This window comes from Anser cygnoides, chromosome 15 (assembly GCF_040182565.1).
Source record: "Anser cygnoides isolate HZ-2024a breed goose chromosome 15, Taihu_goose_T2T_genome, whole genome shotgun sequence".
Lineage (NCBI taxonomy): Eukaryota > Metazoa > Chordata > Aves > Anseriformes > Anatidae > Anser > Anser cygnoides.
The window spans coordinates 14583176-14602331 of record NC_089887.1 but is presented as its reverse complement, the minus strand read 5'-3'; the positions used below and the strand labels follow the sequence as shown (position 1 = coordinate 14602331).

The 19156-nt window shown below is 39.3% G+C and overlaps 2 long non-coding RNA genes across 3 annotated transcripts in view; both read left to right on the top strand.

Annotated features, from left to right (window-relative positions):
- Window positions 1-18937, top strand: part of LOC136786422 (uncharacterized) — a 62446-nt gene extending 43509 nt beyond the window's left edge. The window contains exon 3 of the long non-coding RNA XR_010825018.1: window positions 1424-18937. This is a non-coding gene — a long non-coding RNA (uncharacterized lncRNA). The remainder of the gene's footprint in view (window positions 1-1423) is intronic.
- The window catches only part of LOC125183042 (uncharacterized), a 525727-nt gene that overhangs the window by 131182 nt on the left and 375389 nt on the right, over window positions 1-19156 (top strand). The window lies entirely within an intron of this gene.

Here is a 19156-nt window from a genome sequence, read left to right as displayed (position 1 = left end):
GTAAGAAATATTTGAGTAAATGTGGGTTTTGAAGTTCTCATACTGCATGGGTAAGATGGCAGGGCCTTGCGTTCTATAGACATCAGACTTTGGTTTGGTCTGTATTTGATTTCAGGGTAGGTAGGCCCTTTTAGCCATGAATACTCTGAGATGCTTTAAGGGAACACGAGCTAGAAAAACGTGACTAGATATATAATGCCACAGTGTTTGTGAGGGTAGAATCTACTTAGAAAGTCAACGCTGTTTACTCATCTATTATGGTATAGATTTTGCCATCACTTTTCTGTCCCTGTCTTTAAGTCTTTGTCAAAATGAAGGAGCTGTTTACTGGAAATATATTCATATATCATATTAGGGAGAAATAGATATTCCATAGCAAGAGTGGAAAAAGACAGAAAAGTCAGGCAGTTGTTTAAAGGTTGCCAAAGACATTTTTCTATGATTTTTCTGAAGTACTTTAACAACAACAAAAAAATCTTTTCTGGACTGTAACTAGTAAATGAAAGCAGTAACCAGTAAATAAAACTATGGGGGGGGGGGGGGGGGGGGGGGGGATGGTTCTCCTTTCTAACACAGCAACTGAAATCAATATGAAAGTTATAGATCAAACAGCCTATTCCCATTCTCCTTCTTACCCTCAGTGCTTCAACCTTTTCTGTAATGTACCTTTACTTAGCAGACTGAAAGATAAGAGGTATTTTGAATAACCAGAGAATGAAATCCATGTCATGCATGTCTTTTTCTCCTGTGTCTTCCTACATATGAAGTGGTAATATTTTTATATTTACTTACATGAAGATTACTGACTGCTGCACTACCCTTTCAGTGAAAATTGAAATATTGGAATTGGTTATTGTTAGTTAAAGAAAACTTTAGTTCATTTTTCAGATCACTCAAGGGTATCATTGAAGAAGAGCCTACCTTTCTTCAGTCAAATTTTTTTCGTAGATCTGTTTAATTCCAATATGGTTACAAAGTTACAAAGAAGTGCATGCAATAAAATATCTTAATTGTTCCACATTTTCAGGCAGTAGGATTGATCATGTGTTTGTGTATCACCTGCTCTCCTTAATAGTCACTAGCTGGAGGAGAGACATGCATGTTTTATAAGCCACCTGTACAAATGCAAGGCTATCAAATTGCCTTCTGTTGAGACTGTCACATTTAGATTCAAAAAACAAAGAGTATAGTTTGAAATGGATTCTTTATCCGTCCAATGGTACACTTCTGCCTTTCTACAACAGCACATAAGGTTTTCACAACAACCCCCCACACTACAAACATGAGTGCAGAAGCTCTTCAGCTTTGTGTCTTGGTGCTGGAGCCCAGGAGGGCTTGGGCAGAACTGGATTTCTGGGTAGAACTACGTGGTGGGAGGTGGAGAGAAGGCAGCATTCTCTTTTAATATTTCTCTGCTTTGCAGGAGGAAGAATGTGGCAGTAGGAGAAAATCACCTTCCTATGACCCACAGGAATTCACACTGTGTAGTTCAGCAACAAAGCCTGGTCCTAAAATTAAAAGTAGATACATCTATGGATCTGGCTAGAATTCTATTAATTTTGCTAAAAGTCACTGGTGGTGTGTGGGTCCAGCTATCTGTCCAATCCTTTAAATGCAACAGTGAAGCATTTGGCTTTTCCTTAAAATATCTCAAGATGGTGTTTTCATTATTGATTACATGAATTAGCAGTTAGCATCCTCCTGTGGTCTAGCAAATCCTGAGTCTGCTGTTCTGTATCATAAAGTAATGCAGAAAATCTGGGAAGATGAGTAGATTTTACTCTTAGAGAAATAATGTATTTTTTTCTTAAGTCTTTTTTTTTCTGTATATACTATTATTTGCAATTATATACATAATGAATGATATGAAGAAATTTAAGTATGGAGCACTTTCCTTTATGGTTATTAGAGTAATATTTTCTGCTGAAAAAGTAATCTATAGTGCAATGCAAAAGGATTTGCAAGACTTACCATTGTGAATTCATGAAGACGGAAAAAAATATATCATTGAATGATTTGAATTGACTGGCTTTCTGTGCTTTCCAGCCTTCCACCAGTAAGGTGCTGATCTAACTAGTGGCTCAGGTGGTGACCACGAGACAAGTGGGGTGAGAAATATTTTCAGTGATGTAATTGGCTTTGCACTGAGGCTAACATTGGATTTTACGTATAGTCTGACATGAAACACAGATTCAGAGAAGTTAGAGGCAGTGAGTTCAAGGAGTAGAACATGCTGAATTCTAGATCACTGCAAAACAGTTGATAAAGAATTTAGGAAGCCAAAACAAATCAAGTACATTAAAGTAGTTCAACAAAGAAGTAACAAAACTGTCAGTCAAGATTTCAGCATCCTTCTTGAATAAGACAGGGTGAACTTAATGAGTGACTTCAAGGGGTGATATGATCGTTACATCCTGAAAGTGAATAGTTTTGCCTGATGGAGATTAATTCAGAATCTGGAATTACACCAGAGTTCTAGGAATTAACAATTAGCTGTGTAAAAAAGATTCATCTGCCTTAGATGAAGAAACCATTAGTTCTTTGAAAATGTCTTGTGTCTAAGACGACTGTTAATAAGGAGACCTTAATGGAAGAGAAATTAGTTTTTCTGAGAACAGCAGAAGATGAACTCTGGTTTCCTACACTTTTTTGCATCTTAAGTACCCTGCATGCCTCTACTTCAGACCCATTTCATGTGTGCATTCTTGTATTACAAGCTCATCTTCCAGTTCCCTCCAACACCTTCCCCGCAGCTCCCTCAGCGACCTGCTCACATCCTGAGTGTTCCCCCTGCCAAGTCTCTGCCTCTCCTCTGTGCTCTGACAGCACCCTGACTCAGTCCCTGCTCCTCTGCAGCGTTGCAGTCAGCCACAGCTGTGAAAAGCAGCACATGCTTTGGCTAATCTGAGACTTCGCGGGCATCAACTGGCAAGCCAGCTACTGCCGACAAAGATGAACTCTGTCTTTCCTTTGACAGGATGTAGCAAATCCTCTTTCCTTTACCCAAACATCAAGCTTGGTAAAAAGCGATCAGGGAGGTACTGAAAATATAGTATCTGAGGAAAAAACATAGCTCAAGAACATATGGTGTCACTGTACCAAATACTGGCCTGTTCCTTTTGCTAGAGGAAACTCAGGTCCACCTTGCTGGGTCTCAGCAGCTTGATGAAGGCCCACCAACAGACTAAAAGAGCGAGCAAGTCCTGGCTGCAGCAACATTACACGTGGCACCCTCTGTCACCAGTACCACAGTGCTACCAGCTTCCCGGGACCCAAGAAATAACAAGAAATATTTAGGTTCACAGTCCTATTGTACTTCCTGACAGTGGAAAAACTGTTATAAACTCAAAAAACACATCTGTATAACCACTTTATGTTGAAGCGGCCTTTGGTAAGAGTACAAGACTACATATCCTCTGCTTTCCCTGAATTAGGCTGTTTCATGGGTATAGACTACCTGCTCTGATGAAAGGATTATATATATATATATATATATATATATATATACACACACATATTTTTTGAGAGCTCAATATTTTTCCCCCATGATTCCAAATCAGGCAGATGTGTGAGAGATTGTGTGAATTTCTGGTGTAGTACATGCTCTTCACAACAGCAACACCGCACCTGTTGTACATGCACCCAATGCCTAAGTATGTCCATAGATGTCAGCAGCAAACACGATAAGGCTCGTTTGAGCAATGTAACAAATCTGAATTTACAAAAACTTTGTCAGCAGAGGTGCTTTAAAGACTGTCAAGTTTCTTCTAATAACTGGTTAAAAAAGTAGAAATAAAGGATAGGCATAAATGCTAAAGTTTCATGCTGGAAGGAGGTTATTAATGAGGTCTCACAGGGCTCTGTGCTAAACTTTGTGCTGTGTATTTAGAGAAAGTTTCTCTGACAAAGTCTGGTTGATGTAAATTTATGCAGGGGAACTTAATCGATAGCAGACCTGGAAAAGTTATAGGAGGACCACTTAATTCTGAGTTACTGGGCAATTAATTCAAACTAATCTTTATGGAGAAGAAAGTAATTCTAACTTTATTTATGTCATTAAGGGCTCCAAATTAAATATTTCCACTCACGAAAAACATCTTAAAGTTGATATAAATTGTTCTCCTAGGACATGAAGTTAGTGCCAATTTGATGCCAAAACAATAAGTAGAACATTAGGAATCACTAGAAAATCAACAGAGAACTCAACAGAAAATACCCATACGAGGAAAGTCTAAATAAACAAGGACAGCTATAAAACTCTGAGAAGTTAACTAGGGAAAAAATAATCTATATTGGATATCATCAATGTTCTGATCTAGGGTTTTTATACATTTTCTGTAATCAGACCAGAGTCTTGAAATTTTCCCTTAAATAAAAATGCTCAGATAAATCAAAAGTGGGAGGACAAGGCAAGAAACACGTAAGAAAATCTTATCCCTATTCAGCTGTCAGCTGATGTTGGGGTTTGTGTGAATGGTTAAAGACTTCTTTTTAGTTTCTGAAGTGAACCTAGACCTCTGACAGCCAACACTTCCAGTCCTCAGTCTACGAAACTAGATCTGCTATCCTCTGAGAGCCAAATTTACGTGTTTGTTTTCCAAATGTTGGTTTAAATTTGTATATCTTTTCTGCCTCTAAGTGCTGCAACGTTAAAATTTGATATCACAAGCACATGAATACTGTGTTCTGTCCCTCCTAAGAAATTTAAATCTTTTTTTTTCTAAATATGGAAAAAAAAATGATTTTTTTTCTCTATGGGAGCTATTATATTTATTTTTATGAACTGAGTCTAGAAAGTTATGGTATGCCACTGTACAGAGTTAAATAATGAGAAGGGATACAGAATTTCAAACATAGAGACTTTGACCCACTTACTTCCATGGCAAACAATCACCTCTAAAAATATTTCTAACCCTTCTTTATAGGTGCAGGAAAAAAAGGATAAGTGGTTAAAAGCATTTGAAGCACAAAGTAAAGCATTCACTGTAACAATATTGCTTATTCCCTTTCCCTTTCAGCAGCATTAAAACAAAACAAAAACAAAACCACAACATACATTTTTACTCATATTTTGATGAATCAGTGATGGTATTATTTGCTCTTTCCTGGGGAAAGAGCAAGAATAAGTTGATAGAGGCTCACATATGCTCCTTCTGTTAGAACTCAGTGTTCTTTCCTTGAAGAGAAGATGAGACAAATGCTTGCAAAAGAGGAGAAAAGAGCAGCACAGATTGTAAATACAACTTCTGTTTGTGATCTGGATGTTTGCTTGCAGCTGTACTGGTGGGACTGACAAGCAAAGGGCATGCTCTCATCTGCCATTGCGGGACCCGGCTGGGAGGCCTGCGGAATGAGGAAGCCAAGAGACATTCTATTTGTCAGGAAGAAATCCTTCCTGACACTGCTGTGGCCTCTCTTGTATTTTTTTTTTTTTTCAGCACAAGCCGTGCGCTTATGCTGTCAACTTTCTCTGACATTGCAAGCACATGAAAACTTTGCTCTTTACCTCTTATTGTGCTAGTGAATGTAGTTATACTGCAAAATGTCACCATTACCAGTTTGTGTTACTTGCAGGGTGGTTTTATGCTCTATCTTCATTTGGAAAATGCTTTGCTGGCAGATATGTATTTCTCTCCATAAAACATTCCTAGCAATCTGAAAAATAGCAGCCTGATCCATAGTGCCGTGTCTAGCTGACAGTGCAAAGAGGAGATTCTTGCACGTGTTCATGCACTATGCATGAAATGCAATTACTCAACCCCAAATGTGATCAGGGCATTAGGCTCCTTGTATGAAAAATTTCCTTGTATCCTTAGTGATCCTTAGGGTCTTGTTTGATGACTTAGAAAGTAAGATGAGGGGAGTAGAGTGTCTTTAAAATAGGTTAGTCAGGGTAAAACAAGGAGAAAGCTGATTTGCTAGGCTGGAAATGGGTGAAGGGACTTACAATAACATTTAAAGGCATCTAAGAAAACATAGACAAATGCAAAATCATGTAAAACCAGAATAACCCTAGAGGAATAATGATATTCAGAAAGCCACGGTGAGTAGAAAATACTGGTCTGGGTTTTTGTTTTTGTTGTTTTTCCACTTCAAAGCCAACAAAACTGGATGTGAGTGAGGTACACCAAAGGCTTATTTCTACTGCATTAAGCACTCGGATAAAAATTTTAAAAAAATAAAACCACCTCGCCATCCACACATAAGAGCTCAATATTCAATAACAACACCAACAAAACCTAAAGGATGTCGGGTCTCCTTATTTATGGATCTGTTGAGCCTGTGATTTCAGATTAATGGAATGAGCACAAAGTGCATACAGAACCCCTGGCTTCATACAGACTCTATTCTGTTTCATCTTGTCATGCTGACACCCTGAACTCCTCACTAACATCAACTCAGTAATTGCCTCTTTGACTACTGAATGGTCGTTATGTCACATGGATCATAGCTTCTCTATCAGCATATCTTTGAGATTTTTTAGAAACAGATAAATTTAAAAGGAAGCTGTTATTCCAGCATCATAACACAGTTTGATCCTTTAATAAATACAAAGTTCAGCTAAATAGATATGAAGAAATAGATTAAAATACTACTTTCAATGATTGTGAAATAAAACTAGAAAGAAACACCTTTTTTCTGTGCCAGGTAGTTTAAAATGTCCGTGCCAAATGTGATGCTTAATAACGCAGTCAGATTATGCAGGTGGCTGAAGCACATTATGGCAAACCCAACTAAATTGTGCTATTTAAACTTCCCTCTCAGATTCCAGGCACTAGGAAAATTTAATTCTAGGAATATTATAAAAAGAGAATTCAGGTTTAAGAAGAAATATGCAAGTAGTTTATTGTCATTTTTAATGTTAACTAAGAGTTTTTTTCACATCCAGATTCATAAATGAGCTGTAATAAAACTAGTGTGTGCACATCAGTTGTAGCACAGAAGGTAGTAACTGCAAATCCTTGAAAACAATGCCTGCCTAACCAAAATATTATCAACACTTCAATGTCAGTAATATGACATATTGAAATATTATCCATCATATTCAAATAACAACAACAGCAATAAAAATATTAATACACATGGGTTTTAACTACATTTATATTCAGTAACATATTGGATTTATATTGGTTGGGTTGACTTCAGTGAACATTCAAACAAGTAATGGTGCCCCATCAGTAAGTTTTAAGTGAGATTAGAGGATGTTCATGAGAAGGTTAATGCAGAACTCGGAAGCCTGAGTGGTCACAGTGGAAGTCAGACGCCAAGAACAATTCACGCTCAGAGGAGAATCAGAAACAACAGGATGAATATCCAATGCTCATAAGGCACACTGTTGGTGTCCAATTAATAGACTATAAATTGGAAAGAGTTTGGCAGATAATGCAGGGATGAATAAATTACAGGATTGTAACCTGTCAACAGACAAAATGGTAAATTTGTTAAATATTTTCCTACTCCAAAACATTCACACAGCATTTTAAGTAAACAGTTGCTTACCAGGGCATCTCACATCCCAGAGAGACAGCCTTTGCAACTGCAGATTTAGCAACTGCAACCAATCTAGCCCTAAAGCTGAACTTCATTTTAAGCCAATTTATTTCCAAAGGCACTTAACTGGACCCAGAATCTCCTATCTGTAAAATTAAGTTTTGAGGGTCATAGTGCTTTTGGTCGAGTTCTTGGAGGACAGTTGTCAGCCCTCCCGTGGCCAGTACCACAAGTAGCTTTCACTGTTATTCATGTTGGCAGTCTCAGCAAAAGAGCTGATTGAATATGCAGACACAAGGCCTCCATTAATTGTGATACTTGAGATGCATTTGCAATAAGGTAGTGTAGCAAGGGTTCTCGCTGCTGGTCTCCTACCTTTTCTTTATGTTGCAATGGAAATTTTCCTCTCTACACTTCTTAATCTGTAAAACTCTAAATCCCCTCCCTGTGCTGCAGTCTGCTTGCTTGCACATGCACTACCTTCCTGTGCAAACACAGAGCCTGTGGGGCTCTGAGCTCCAGCACAGGACTTGTAAATTTGGCAAATACAAACCTGCTGCATTTGGGAATAGGAAATACCGCTAATCTGGGATTCCAGAAACTGTGTCGGTTTTCTGTTTCATTATGGATGCACTGTTTTGAAATCCATGAATGTACTTAAGGTCTATGAAGACAAGTGCATAAATAATTTTGAGGATGTGGTCCATAGTGTTTCTCTCTGCCATTCCCATATGTAATAGAGTGCAAGGGCATGGCCTTACCTCACGCTGGTACTGCAAGATACTTACTCTCCCAGTAGCCGCATGAATATCAAAGGATTATTGTTGAGGATATGTGGTAGAATGTCCATGGACGAAGTACGTAAATAGAAAAAGTAAATCATATCTTTTGTTGTGGGAATGAAAAGCCAGGTTTATATATGTGCGAGTATTTATTTTTGAAAAGCAATGAAGAAAACTACCAGAGTGTTTGAAAGAGTAATTCCAAGTGGAGTAGCTAGTACACATAGTTATTCAAACTGAAGTTTAGATAGAACATGCAACTAAATGTTTCCAAATGTGCCAAAAGCACAGGGTAATCTTCAATAAGCACTTATGGTCAGAACCTTGACTTTATATCTATTCCAGAAGAGAGTTACCAACATACTGTTGATGCTGACTGTAAAGTAGTGCAAGGGAGAAGCGTGGACTGAAAACAAAAGGGTACTTCATTCTGTAGTACGAAAATTGCTGTGCAGTCTGGGATCATAACCAAAAAAAGCTATAAAGGGTTTTCACTGTATTTCAAGGGGTCAGTAATCATACCTTCTCTCTTTTTAATGCAATTTGTAAATGGCTCCCTCTACTACTGCTGACCTGCCACTTGTACTTGCAGCACTAATGCTGCCACGATAATAGTTCAAATTTTCTGGAAGTGGCCTTAACTCTCAGTGACAGACAGGAGCTGCTGAGTTCCAGGAAGGCCGGTTCAGCCTGGAAAGATGTAGAAAGAAACAAATGTTAGAGAAAACTCTTGAAAGAATGTAAAAATATGAAATTAAGGAAAAGATCCTCTGCTGGTCAAATCTGTCTCATGTAAAAATCCAGCTGAAGGGATTGCTGTCACTCTCATTCAAAGTTAACAGACAAAGTTAACAGACTGATGAAACCCATGGAATCTCTCCAGCCATGTAATGTGCCTATCTGCAATATACTGAGATAGATCTTACTTCTGAATGTAAAAACATCTTCCAGGAAGTTAAAGATACCTAAAAGGAAATGGAATGTTGGTATTTATAGTCTGAGACTAAATATACTAGCAGCATGTCATACCTACTGGACATTCAATCCTCAAAATGCTAATGATCACAGGCGAGGTAAGGCAAGGCAGGATCAGTCATAAATGATTTAGACTCTAAAGCTGGTTCAATTCATGTCAGTAGGAAAACTTCTGCACATTTCAAACTGAGCTTCAGACATCTTACTCAATTTTATATTCACCAGTTGTAAAATTCTCTTTCATCTATCAGAATTTCTGGGTATCTATAGTTTAAGATTCTGTATCTGTGATATTTTTGGTTTTGTCAGGGTAATCTTAGTTTGCTAAGATTAGATCTAGATCAAATGATGTTTATTAATCTGATCTATTTAGTAAATGCATGTATACATATATATAAGCAGATTTATGACTGAGGGCAAGGACAGAGTTCAGGAAAAGTGAAGAAACTGGACCCATGCACTCTGTATGCAGAGAGATTTGTACATATGCAATGTGACACATCCAAGAGAGGTATCTTCTCTGGAAAATTATAATGATAGGTTAGGTCTAGACTGTTTATGAGCTTCTTGTGGATCACATGAATTTGTTACTTTTGTCAACAGCCCTAATAGTTGTACACTGGCTCTCAGTACCGTGGGCTACAGCTACACAGAATGGTTAATAGGGCAGCTGTTATTTAAAGGCCACTGTTGTTTTTCTGAGAACCATTGTGCTATTTTCCCACTTGTCTGCTATGCTTAATTGTCTGTTACTCAGAGGGACACTTCTATCTGACTCAGGCACTAAACATTTTAATATGCTGAAGGTTACCACTGAAAAAGTTAAGGTTCTTTTTTAATGAAAAAGGAAACCCATATCTGTTCCTCAGGAGGGCTTCCTCTCCAACAGCCAACATGTATTAGCAATTATCCTTTAGAGGGAAAAGCTGTCTAATTACTCTATTACCTCAAGTGCAGAGCACTCACCTGGGAAGCCACTAGATCAAGGTTCGGGTCCCATCACTGACTTTAATGTTAATTTATGACTTGCCATGTGTGTCTGATAATCAAATAATGATCTACTTTAAAGAGCTAAGATGGCTGTAGTTGGCATTGTAGCTTTTCAGGAGACCGCTCTCCTTCATAAAAAAGGTTTCACATCTTTCCAAACTACTTTTTAGGGTATGAGGTGGCAAAAGATGTTATTTGAGTACTCCAGTGATGGTAAGTGTAAATTAATCTTAAAAAATAAGAAAGAAAAAACTTGGATTTTCCTCTTTTCTTCTTTCCAAGTTGAATATAGATACCTACCAATTAGACAAAAGTGTCTTGGAAGTTTGCGGGTGATTTTTACTTAACCAATCTCTATCTTATTAAAACTAGTCCCTTCTTCCTGCTCCCTTAATGAGGAAAGCTGGCATTAGTTGTTAGTTTGTAAATGGTCTCTGCCGTACCTGAAGGTCTGGTGCTTACAGATTTCTTCCAGCTACGTTAGCTTGTGCACAGACAACCTTGTTGCATAAACATTTTGTTTCCAAAAGATTAACTAGCCCTTGAAGTCTTGTTCTGCCTAGTGGTTACAGATATTCTTTCGACATGTCATGCAAATGTCTTTCTTTAGAGAGAAATAGGTATGTCTTCACAGAGTGAGTCACGGCCAGTGATTTCACATCTTCTGCTGTTATTGTGTTCATCTGTTAACTTCATGTTCATGTAACTGAGTTGCCATTCAAGATTTTGGGGTGTGATGTGTATGTGGAAAGAAAATGGGGCGGGGAGGAGAGAAGGGTCAGGGTCCATTTGCTTAGAAATGTTCTTAAAAACATTTAATTTCTACAGTTAACCACGAGAAAACTTTGAAGAACGTGCAATCTGAAGATTTAGTTTGTCAGTCCTTTGGCAGCAGGACTTTGTGGCAATTTTTGGTGTTAGTGTTGCTTATATCACAGTATCACAGATTTCTAGGTTGGAAGAGACCTCAAGATCATCAAGTCCAACCTCCGACCTAACACTAAGTACTCCACTAAACCATATCGCTAAGCTCTACATCTAAACGTCTTTTAAAGACCTCCAGGGATGGTGACTCCACCACCTCCCTGGGCAGCCCGTTCCAATGCTTAATAGCCCTTTCAGTAAAGAAGTACTTCCTAACATCCAACCTAAAACTCCCCTGTCGCAACTTTCGCCCATTCCCCCTCGTCCTGTCACCAGGCGCGTAGGAGAACAGACCAACCCCCACCTCTTTACAGCCTCCTTTAAGGTAACTGTAGAGAGCGATAAGGTCGCCCCTGAGCCTCCTCTTCTCCAGGCTGAACAAGCCCAGCTCCCTCAGCCGCTCCTCGTAAGACTTGTTCTCCAGACCCCTCACCAGCTTGGTCGCCCTTCTCTGGACTCGCTCGAGCACGTCCATGTCCTTCCTGTAGTGAGGGGCCCAAAACTGAACACAGTACTCAAGGTGCGGCCTCACCAGAGCCGAGTACAGGGGCACAATCACTTCCCTAGACCTGCTGGCCACACTGCTTCTTATACAAGCCAGGATGCTGTTGGCCTTCTTGGCCACCTGAGCACACTGCTGGCTCATATTCAGCCGACTATCAACCAATACTCCCAGGTCCTTCTCTGCCAGGCAGCTTTCCAGCCACTCATCTCCCAGCCTGTAGCTCTGCTTGGGGTTGTTGCGCCCCAGGTGCAGGACCCGGCACTTGGCCTTGTTGAACTTCATACAGTTGACCTCAGCCCATCGGTCCAGCCTATCCAGATCCTCCTGCAGAGCCTTCCTGCCCTCGAGCAGATCGACACACGCACCTAACTTGGTGTCATCTGCAAACTTACTGAGGGTGCACTGGACGCCCTCATCCAGGTCATCGATAAAGATATTAAAGAGGACCGGCCCCAGTACCGAGCCCTGGGGAACTCCACTAGTGACTGGCCTCCAACTGGATTTGACTCCATTCACCACAACTCTCTGGGCCCGGCTATCCAGCCAGTTTCTAACCCAGCGAAGCGTACGCCAATCCAAGCCCCGAGCAGCCAGTTTCTTGAGGAGAATGTTGTGGGGAACGGTGTCAAAAGCCTTACTGAGGTCAAGGTAAACCACATCCACAGCCTTTCCCTCATCCACCAAGCGCGTCACTTGGTCGTAGAAGGAGATCAGGTTCGTCAAGCAGGACCTGCCTTTCATAAACCCATGCTGACTGGGCCTGATCGCCTGGTTGCCCTGCAAGTGCCATGCGATGACCCGCAAGATAATCTGCTCCATGAGCTTTCCTGGCACTGAGGTCAAACTGACAGGCCTATAGTTCCCCGATATGGAGCAAGTCTCGTCGGCAGTAACACAATATAAGTGAAATTAGTAATCCTGATGGAGTAACTCTTGTATGAAGAGTTAGATTTCAGCTGGATATCCCGTACAAGCTATTATGACATAAGTGAAGGCAGAAGGACAGGCTGCATTGGTGATATCCAAAGACTGATATTTCTAAAGCAGTTCAGACAATGTAGCTACCATCATCTTTATATGAAAAACATATGTTCAACAGAATGCTTGACAACTCACGTATGAAATGCAAATTTTCTGTTTATCGCCTGTGGTTTAAATATCGCAACCCAATATTCTCTTTCTTATTATAGCTACAATATTTAATAATTAAAAAAGGAATTTCAATAAGTTTGCTTATTAAAAGAAGGTCAGGTATTAAAAGAGAATTATGTCTATGCAAAACTGTAAGTTATTTTGTTATTTATACAGTCATTAATATTACTGAACAGAACTGTTCTGCTAATGATTAGATAGACAAGCAAATTCTTCCTGCTGCAGTAGCATTTAAGCTACTGACTACTCTAAGCTAAAACAGACCTGCTCAAGTCAAGGCTGGAAATGGCTTATTTGTGATTCAGGCTTGAAAAACACTTACTTCAGCTATGCAGCTGAGGTGATGCAATAACTGAAACAGACGGATGAGTAACAAACAGAATTTTTCTGATCTTTCATTATTGATAGAGACTGAAGTATGAATATATGCCTAATTTTAACAGGTATTAGTAACTATGCAGTCAAGAAGTATAAGAAAACCTTATATTAAAAAAAAAAATTCTTAACTGGTAGGAGACTATGCAAGATGACATGTAGTGAATTGAGTAACTGCGTTAAGAGTAACATCATGAATCATAATCTTTAGACTAAGGTTACTGAAGAGATAGGTATCTCTCTTTGGCTGAAAGGTACCTCTGGAAAATTCAGTTGAGGCCACCAGGCTTTGGACTACCCTTACTACTCTACTAATTTGTTAATATAGAAACATTGGAAGAAACTCATCTGCACATCAAAGTGCTGCAGTAATGCTCCTTTATGTAATTTTGGTTCTTTGTTGCATCTAGATTTCAAAATATTTGTTTACAGTTGAGAACTTTGCAGCTTACAAAAATGAAATTCAAAGTTTTCATTAACCTTCCTAAACCATCTGGGAGTACCAAACTGCATGTATGTTTAAAAAAAAAAAAAAGTAAACAGGAGAAGAATCCAAACCCCAGAAATTAAAATAATGCATTCAGTAAATCTTTATCTAATTACTTTCTTCTACTGAGTGGTAAAAGTTTGATCTTCTCAAAGGAGATCTGCAGTATCTGATGTATATTACACCCAAGTCTATGGAGACTATGAACCAATTTTGCCAGAGACTACATAAGCATAATTTAGTAACTTACAGTAGGAGATGGAGCAAATCCTCAGTTACTTTCAAGAAGAGAAATGACATTTCTTTATAATTCTGATGAAACTACTTTTAGATCAGGGCTTTCTATAAAAATCAATATTCTAAATGAACATTGTTCATCCAGAAGCAATTTCTGCTTTGCTGACACTACTGTACATGAGTGTCAACCAGATATGGCAGCTCTCATCACATGCTCAAACCGCAGAAGATAATGTGTTGTAAAAAGAACATAGATCTTCATTGCCCTGCCCTCTTCCTTGCATTCAACTTCAGATTTCCCCCAGGCTCAAGAGAGAGCTTAAATCAAAAGAAGCAAAAAGGCGGGGCACAGAGATTCTTTCAACTAACATACCTTCAGCTTCCTCCCCATGAAAACAACTTTTTTTCCCCTGAAGTCAGATTGAGTTACCGATTACTTTCCAGAAGAGAAGTTAATTATTCTCTTCCTTCAAATTTATCTTGTTCCCCAGAAAGTTTAGCGGTGGGTCCTGTTAGAAGCCACAAGGTATTTTATTCTCATCTTCTGTCTTGTTCCAGCTCAATCAGGTGCTCACAACAGACTGCCTGCTCCTCCAGCTAATCCCATCCTGGGTCAGCTCTTCTACTTTATTAATACCGTTGATCTGTAAAGCCACTCCTCTGTTGTGCCTTCAAGAATCCTTCTGGGTCAGCTTCTTTTATTTCACAATGTGTTTGACAAGGCAAGTTTATTTAAGAGGTCTTTTCCAGTACTAAGCACACAGCTAAGGTTAAATCCAGCTTCTCACCAGTGCGTTTTACACCTTTAGAAGTAGTTATACTTCTGCTGCTATCTTAAAGCTTTTTATTCAGCCTAACCATGGTTTTTAAGTTTTTGTCTCAGGAATAGCTGAAAAATACTGACTGCTTTGATAACTCAGCTGAAAAATACTGACTGCTTTGATAACTCTTTCATCTTAGTGATCTAAGTGGTGCTTACCTGAGGATCATGACTGCATTCTAGCAATGCAGAAGTGAAGTTTCCAGTACCACCAGTGTTAGGCTTCCACAGCGGGCTGGCAATGGTTGTTCTGACCATTGCAGCACAATTTCAGTTAACTGGCACGTAATGTGTTCCGTGAACTCTTCACTTTTCACAGCTTTTACTTTCAGAATGACAGGATCATCCAGGGTCAAACTGATTTGATTATCAAATCTGACCGGACTGCTTATCCATTGCCGTGCTTTGTTTATTGGTGGGAAATCTCGCTTTGCAGACACGAATGACAAATGTACAGCGCAATAAGGGTCTCAGTTTCTGGCAATGCACCTGCAAAATACAGTTTTGATACTCAGCTGTTAAACAGCATTGTAAGTTTAGGGAAATTTTTGTACTCCCAGTTGCACCTCTTTAGCTTTATGGTTTGTAGCTTAGGTGCAAATTGCAGAAGCAGACTTGTTGTAGCTTCACATGGATGGCAAGCTGAAATATTTAGCCACTGCTATGTTCATTATCTTTACACACTTAGGTGGATATGCTTGAAACCCATACTGTGTCACACCTCTGTTGCTGTGTTGATAATAATTGGCTGATTGCATATACACTCTCTTAAATGCTCCCGTGTTAATTCTGTCCTGCTAATTGCTAATTAAGTGAACTTTAAATAGCTCATAGGTTGGTTTAGGTTTGGCAAAGTTCCCAAAAGATTGCCTGTAAAGTTTATTTGAACTAAAAATAAAATAAAATCACTTGCTGATAAAGTCAGTTAAGCAGACACCCTTGGCATAATACATGTTCTTCCTGCAGGAAGAACAGAAATGGCAGGAACCAGAAATGTCATGAATAGATATTTTTTTTTCATATTACAGATTTTCATTTCTTACACATAGTCCACCCTGAAGCTGAAGAGAATGTTATTAAATTTAAATGCTTTCCTTCTTGTCTCGGATGCTGACTTGACAGCAGTGGAAAATAATTTTGTCTATTTATCCGCATAAGTACTGCGTCCACTCAGAGCAAACACAGGGGATCAGCGTCAGAGTCGAGAAGATACTTTGCCCTCCATTTCCAATTTGTCTTTTGTATATTGCAGAGTGCAGCTGCAAGGTGCTGGCATGTACTTATCTAATACCTTAAGAGACAAATGAAGGACCATTACATTATAAACATGGGATGGATTTGAAGAGGATATACAGAATTAATGCTGTTGTGGGGGCTCAGAGCAGCCTGCAAGGCCCAACATTCATTCTCTAATCTGATATTAGCTTCCCCATTTCTTAGCAGGCCCCAAGAGCAACTGCCAATGGATCAGAAGAGGCTAGACATTCAGAGCTTCTCAAATCATTTTAAATAGCCTTGCCTGAGTTTCATGGAGACAGCAAGCCAGGTGGAATTTTCCATTTTCTTTCTAGCTTTCCAAATAAGAACAGCCCTACTTTTGACTGTGGTTTTATATAACCAAAAAAATGACAGATAGCCTTGAATTTGGAAGAATACATTGGCCTGTTCTCAGCTGAAATGTTCTGTCATCATTGACGTATGTGTTTAAATGAGCACTGAAGTGTGAATGGCCATCTGTCCGGGAAGTACGAGGGATCCTGATTAGTAAAATGAAACCACAAAAATGCCTAGTGCTTAGCAGCAGCAGCAGTGAATGCAGAGGGGGAGAGAGCTCTTTTCACACTGCAGATATTTATAGTAGATAGATGATTATAACTCAGCAATTGCCTGGATTTCCTGACCCATATTTTCTAAATATGTTCAGTCCCAGTTTTTTGAAAACATTGAGCTTTCAATATTTGCATCTTTGTTAAAAACAAACAAAAAGAAGCAATATTTTCCCTGTCAAATGAGAACTGAGGGGACGTTCTTTGTTTTCTTGTGAAGAGATGTGCTCTGCTTTATAAAGCTTTCAGCCAGAACGTGCTCTGACTAACTTCGAATGAAGTTTTGAACCTCCATTCCCACATGATTGCTATACAGCAAGGCTGAAGGCTATTCCTGGGTGCATCTCTTCCTCTGCAGACCTGAAAAGCTTCCTAAGGAAAGGCTTTTGAAAAATCTATAGAGACTCCGATCTTTAGAAGATTGCCGCATCTGATTCAGTCTGACTTTTGGCTTTGAGTGACAAAGGTTTCAGTAACATAGCACTGGAATTGGGCTAGTGCTTCACAATAATTTCAGTGTTAGTAAAAGCTCCTTACAGAAGATATTTTGAAAATTGCAGCTTTTGATATGAAACCACTGTATACCAAACAATAATTTTGGGGACAAAAAAGTAATATTTAATCTTAAAAGTTCATGACTGTATTGACTGCTCTGTAAGGTTTTTGTGGTGCTGAAGTCACTTGTTCAAGCCTCAGCCGGATGTCCTCTTTGAATGTTCACCTATGTTGCTGATTGAATCAAAGCAATTTTTGACTTTCTGCATTTGCATCTTTCCTTGCTTCTTGTAATTACTTTTCCTCCACATGCATATAGTTATCGGGATATGTGAGAGGTGAGGTCAGGTTTTAAATTGATGTCTAAGCTGTTGACTTCCTGAGACTGCCCACACAGTTTCTCTGTGTTAAATTTAACAAAATACAAACATGTAAATCAGCAGATGAAGATATGCGATGCTTGTAGGTAAGCATCTACAAAATTTTCACTTTCATTAAATGTGTTTCCTCATAGCAGGGTTCTCTGTAAGTCACTAAGTCTCTGTGGAAAACTGAGGAGATAATTAGACAGCAGAATATAACTGCAATTTATTTTATTTTTGATTTTGTGGTTAAAAAAGCACCTAAGACAGAAAAGTATGTAGGAAGCCAATTAAAATAAGGGCATTTTTTTTCCTCCTTTTTGTTTGGTGGATGGTTCGGAGAACACAGCAGCTTTGTGCTCCTATTTATTTATTTATTTTGAGTGTAATCTGAGGAAATGAACCATGAAACGCAATTAATGAAATAGCTGTGCTGAATCACATAAACTGGTGTCTGCACAGCTGCCACTCATGTCACAAATGCATCTCTCACCTAATGTCCACCAGGAGAGTCATTAGCCAGCCGCCTTTGTGGAGGGCCTCCTGTGCTTTAATTTCAGTATATAATAGAGTGGGGAGCTGAGTAGCCTTACGATGTTTTTTTTTTCCAGCAAAGATAATGTAAAAGAGAAATAGCTGTTACAGGAAGAATGTGTTGAGATGGGGGTGGGTGTATAGGCAGGGTTCAGTTGCTAGAAGAAAATAAGATATCCCTCTGAGTAGAAAACATCAAGCACTCTGTTGGGGCCTGTTCAACCTGAAATGTAAAATGACTGTCTCTAGGTTCTTCATATTGGGTGGCACGTCTAACTAAGGATTTTGTTTCTGTGTGTATCATTGCATTGCTTTTATTTAAGTTAACGTGTATGTATTCTATGCCAGCAACAGAGAGCATCATGAAGGAAAAGCCAGATGCGCTGCAGGGTCTGCTCTTGGGAGGCTGCCCCAGGTCAGCTTTACTGAAGTGGCACAATGGCAAAAGCCTCCAGAGCTGCAGGATCTGAAATCTTCCCTTAGCTTGCGGAGGAATTAAGGGGTGGGAGAGGTTAAAGGACGCCTTCTCTGAGCAGTTGCCAAAATAGCTGAATGCTTTCAGTGCTGTATCCTGTGTCGCCACTGATAGCGTTTTTATCAAGATAAATCTAGTCTTGCTCAGGAGGATATTAATAAATTATCTGGTAATGAAAAATGTGAGAGGAACCATACTCTTACATCAAGGCCTGATGATTACTTTGATAGATGCAGTGGCAAGATTTTCCTGACAAGGCAGAAATGAAAAACATGACACATGGACCTTTAAGGGTGACCTCAGAGGAAAACGCAAGTTGCTGAATGATACGAAAATAGAACAGGAAAACAGAAGCTTGAAGGGGCTCAATGTCAACAGTCAGACAGATAGGCTAGACTGATCAACTGATCATTGAGTTTAGTGTCAAAAGCGGAGCAGAGAGAGAGAAAAGCCTTACACTTGTCAGGACAATAAATGTAACAGAGGCAGCTTTGAAGTAGAGTCAAGTGTTAAGAATTTTAAGAATAAAGAGCAGGGGAAAAGCTGGGGGGGGGGGGGGGGGGGAAAGCCCTAATAAACAGTGGGTTAATCAGGAAATAAGCCCAGAGAGTGTCATCAGTAAAATCTCCCACTTCTTTTGCAGGTATTTTAAAAGCAATGCTAATTAAAAAGTAAATGAATGTGATTGAAAATGCCCCTTCACTGGTTTGAGGTTTGCATAGGGGG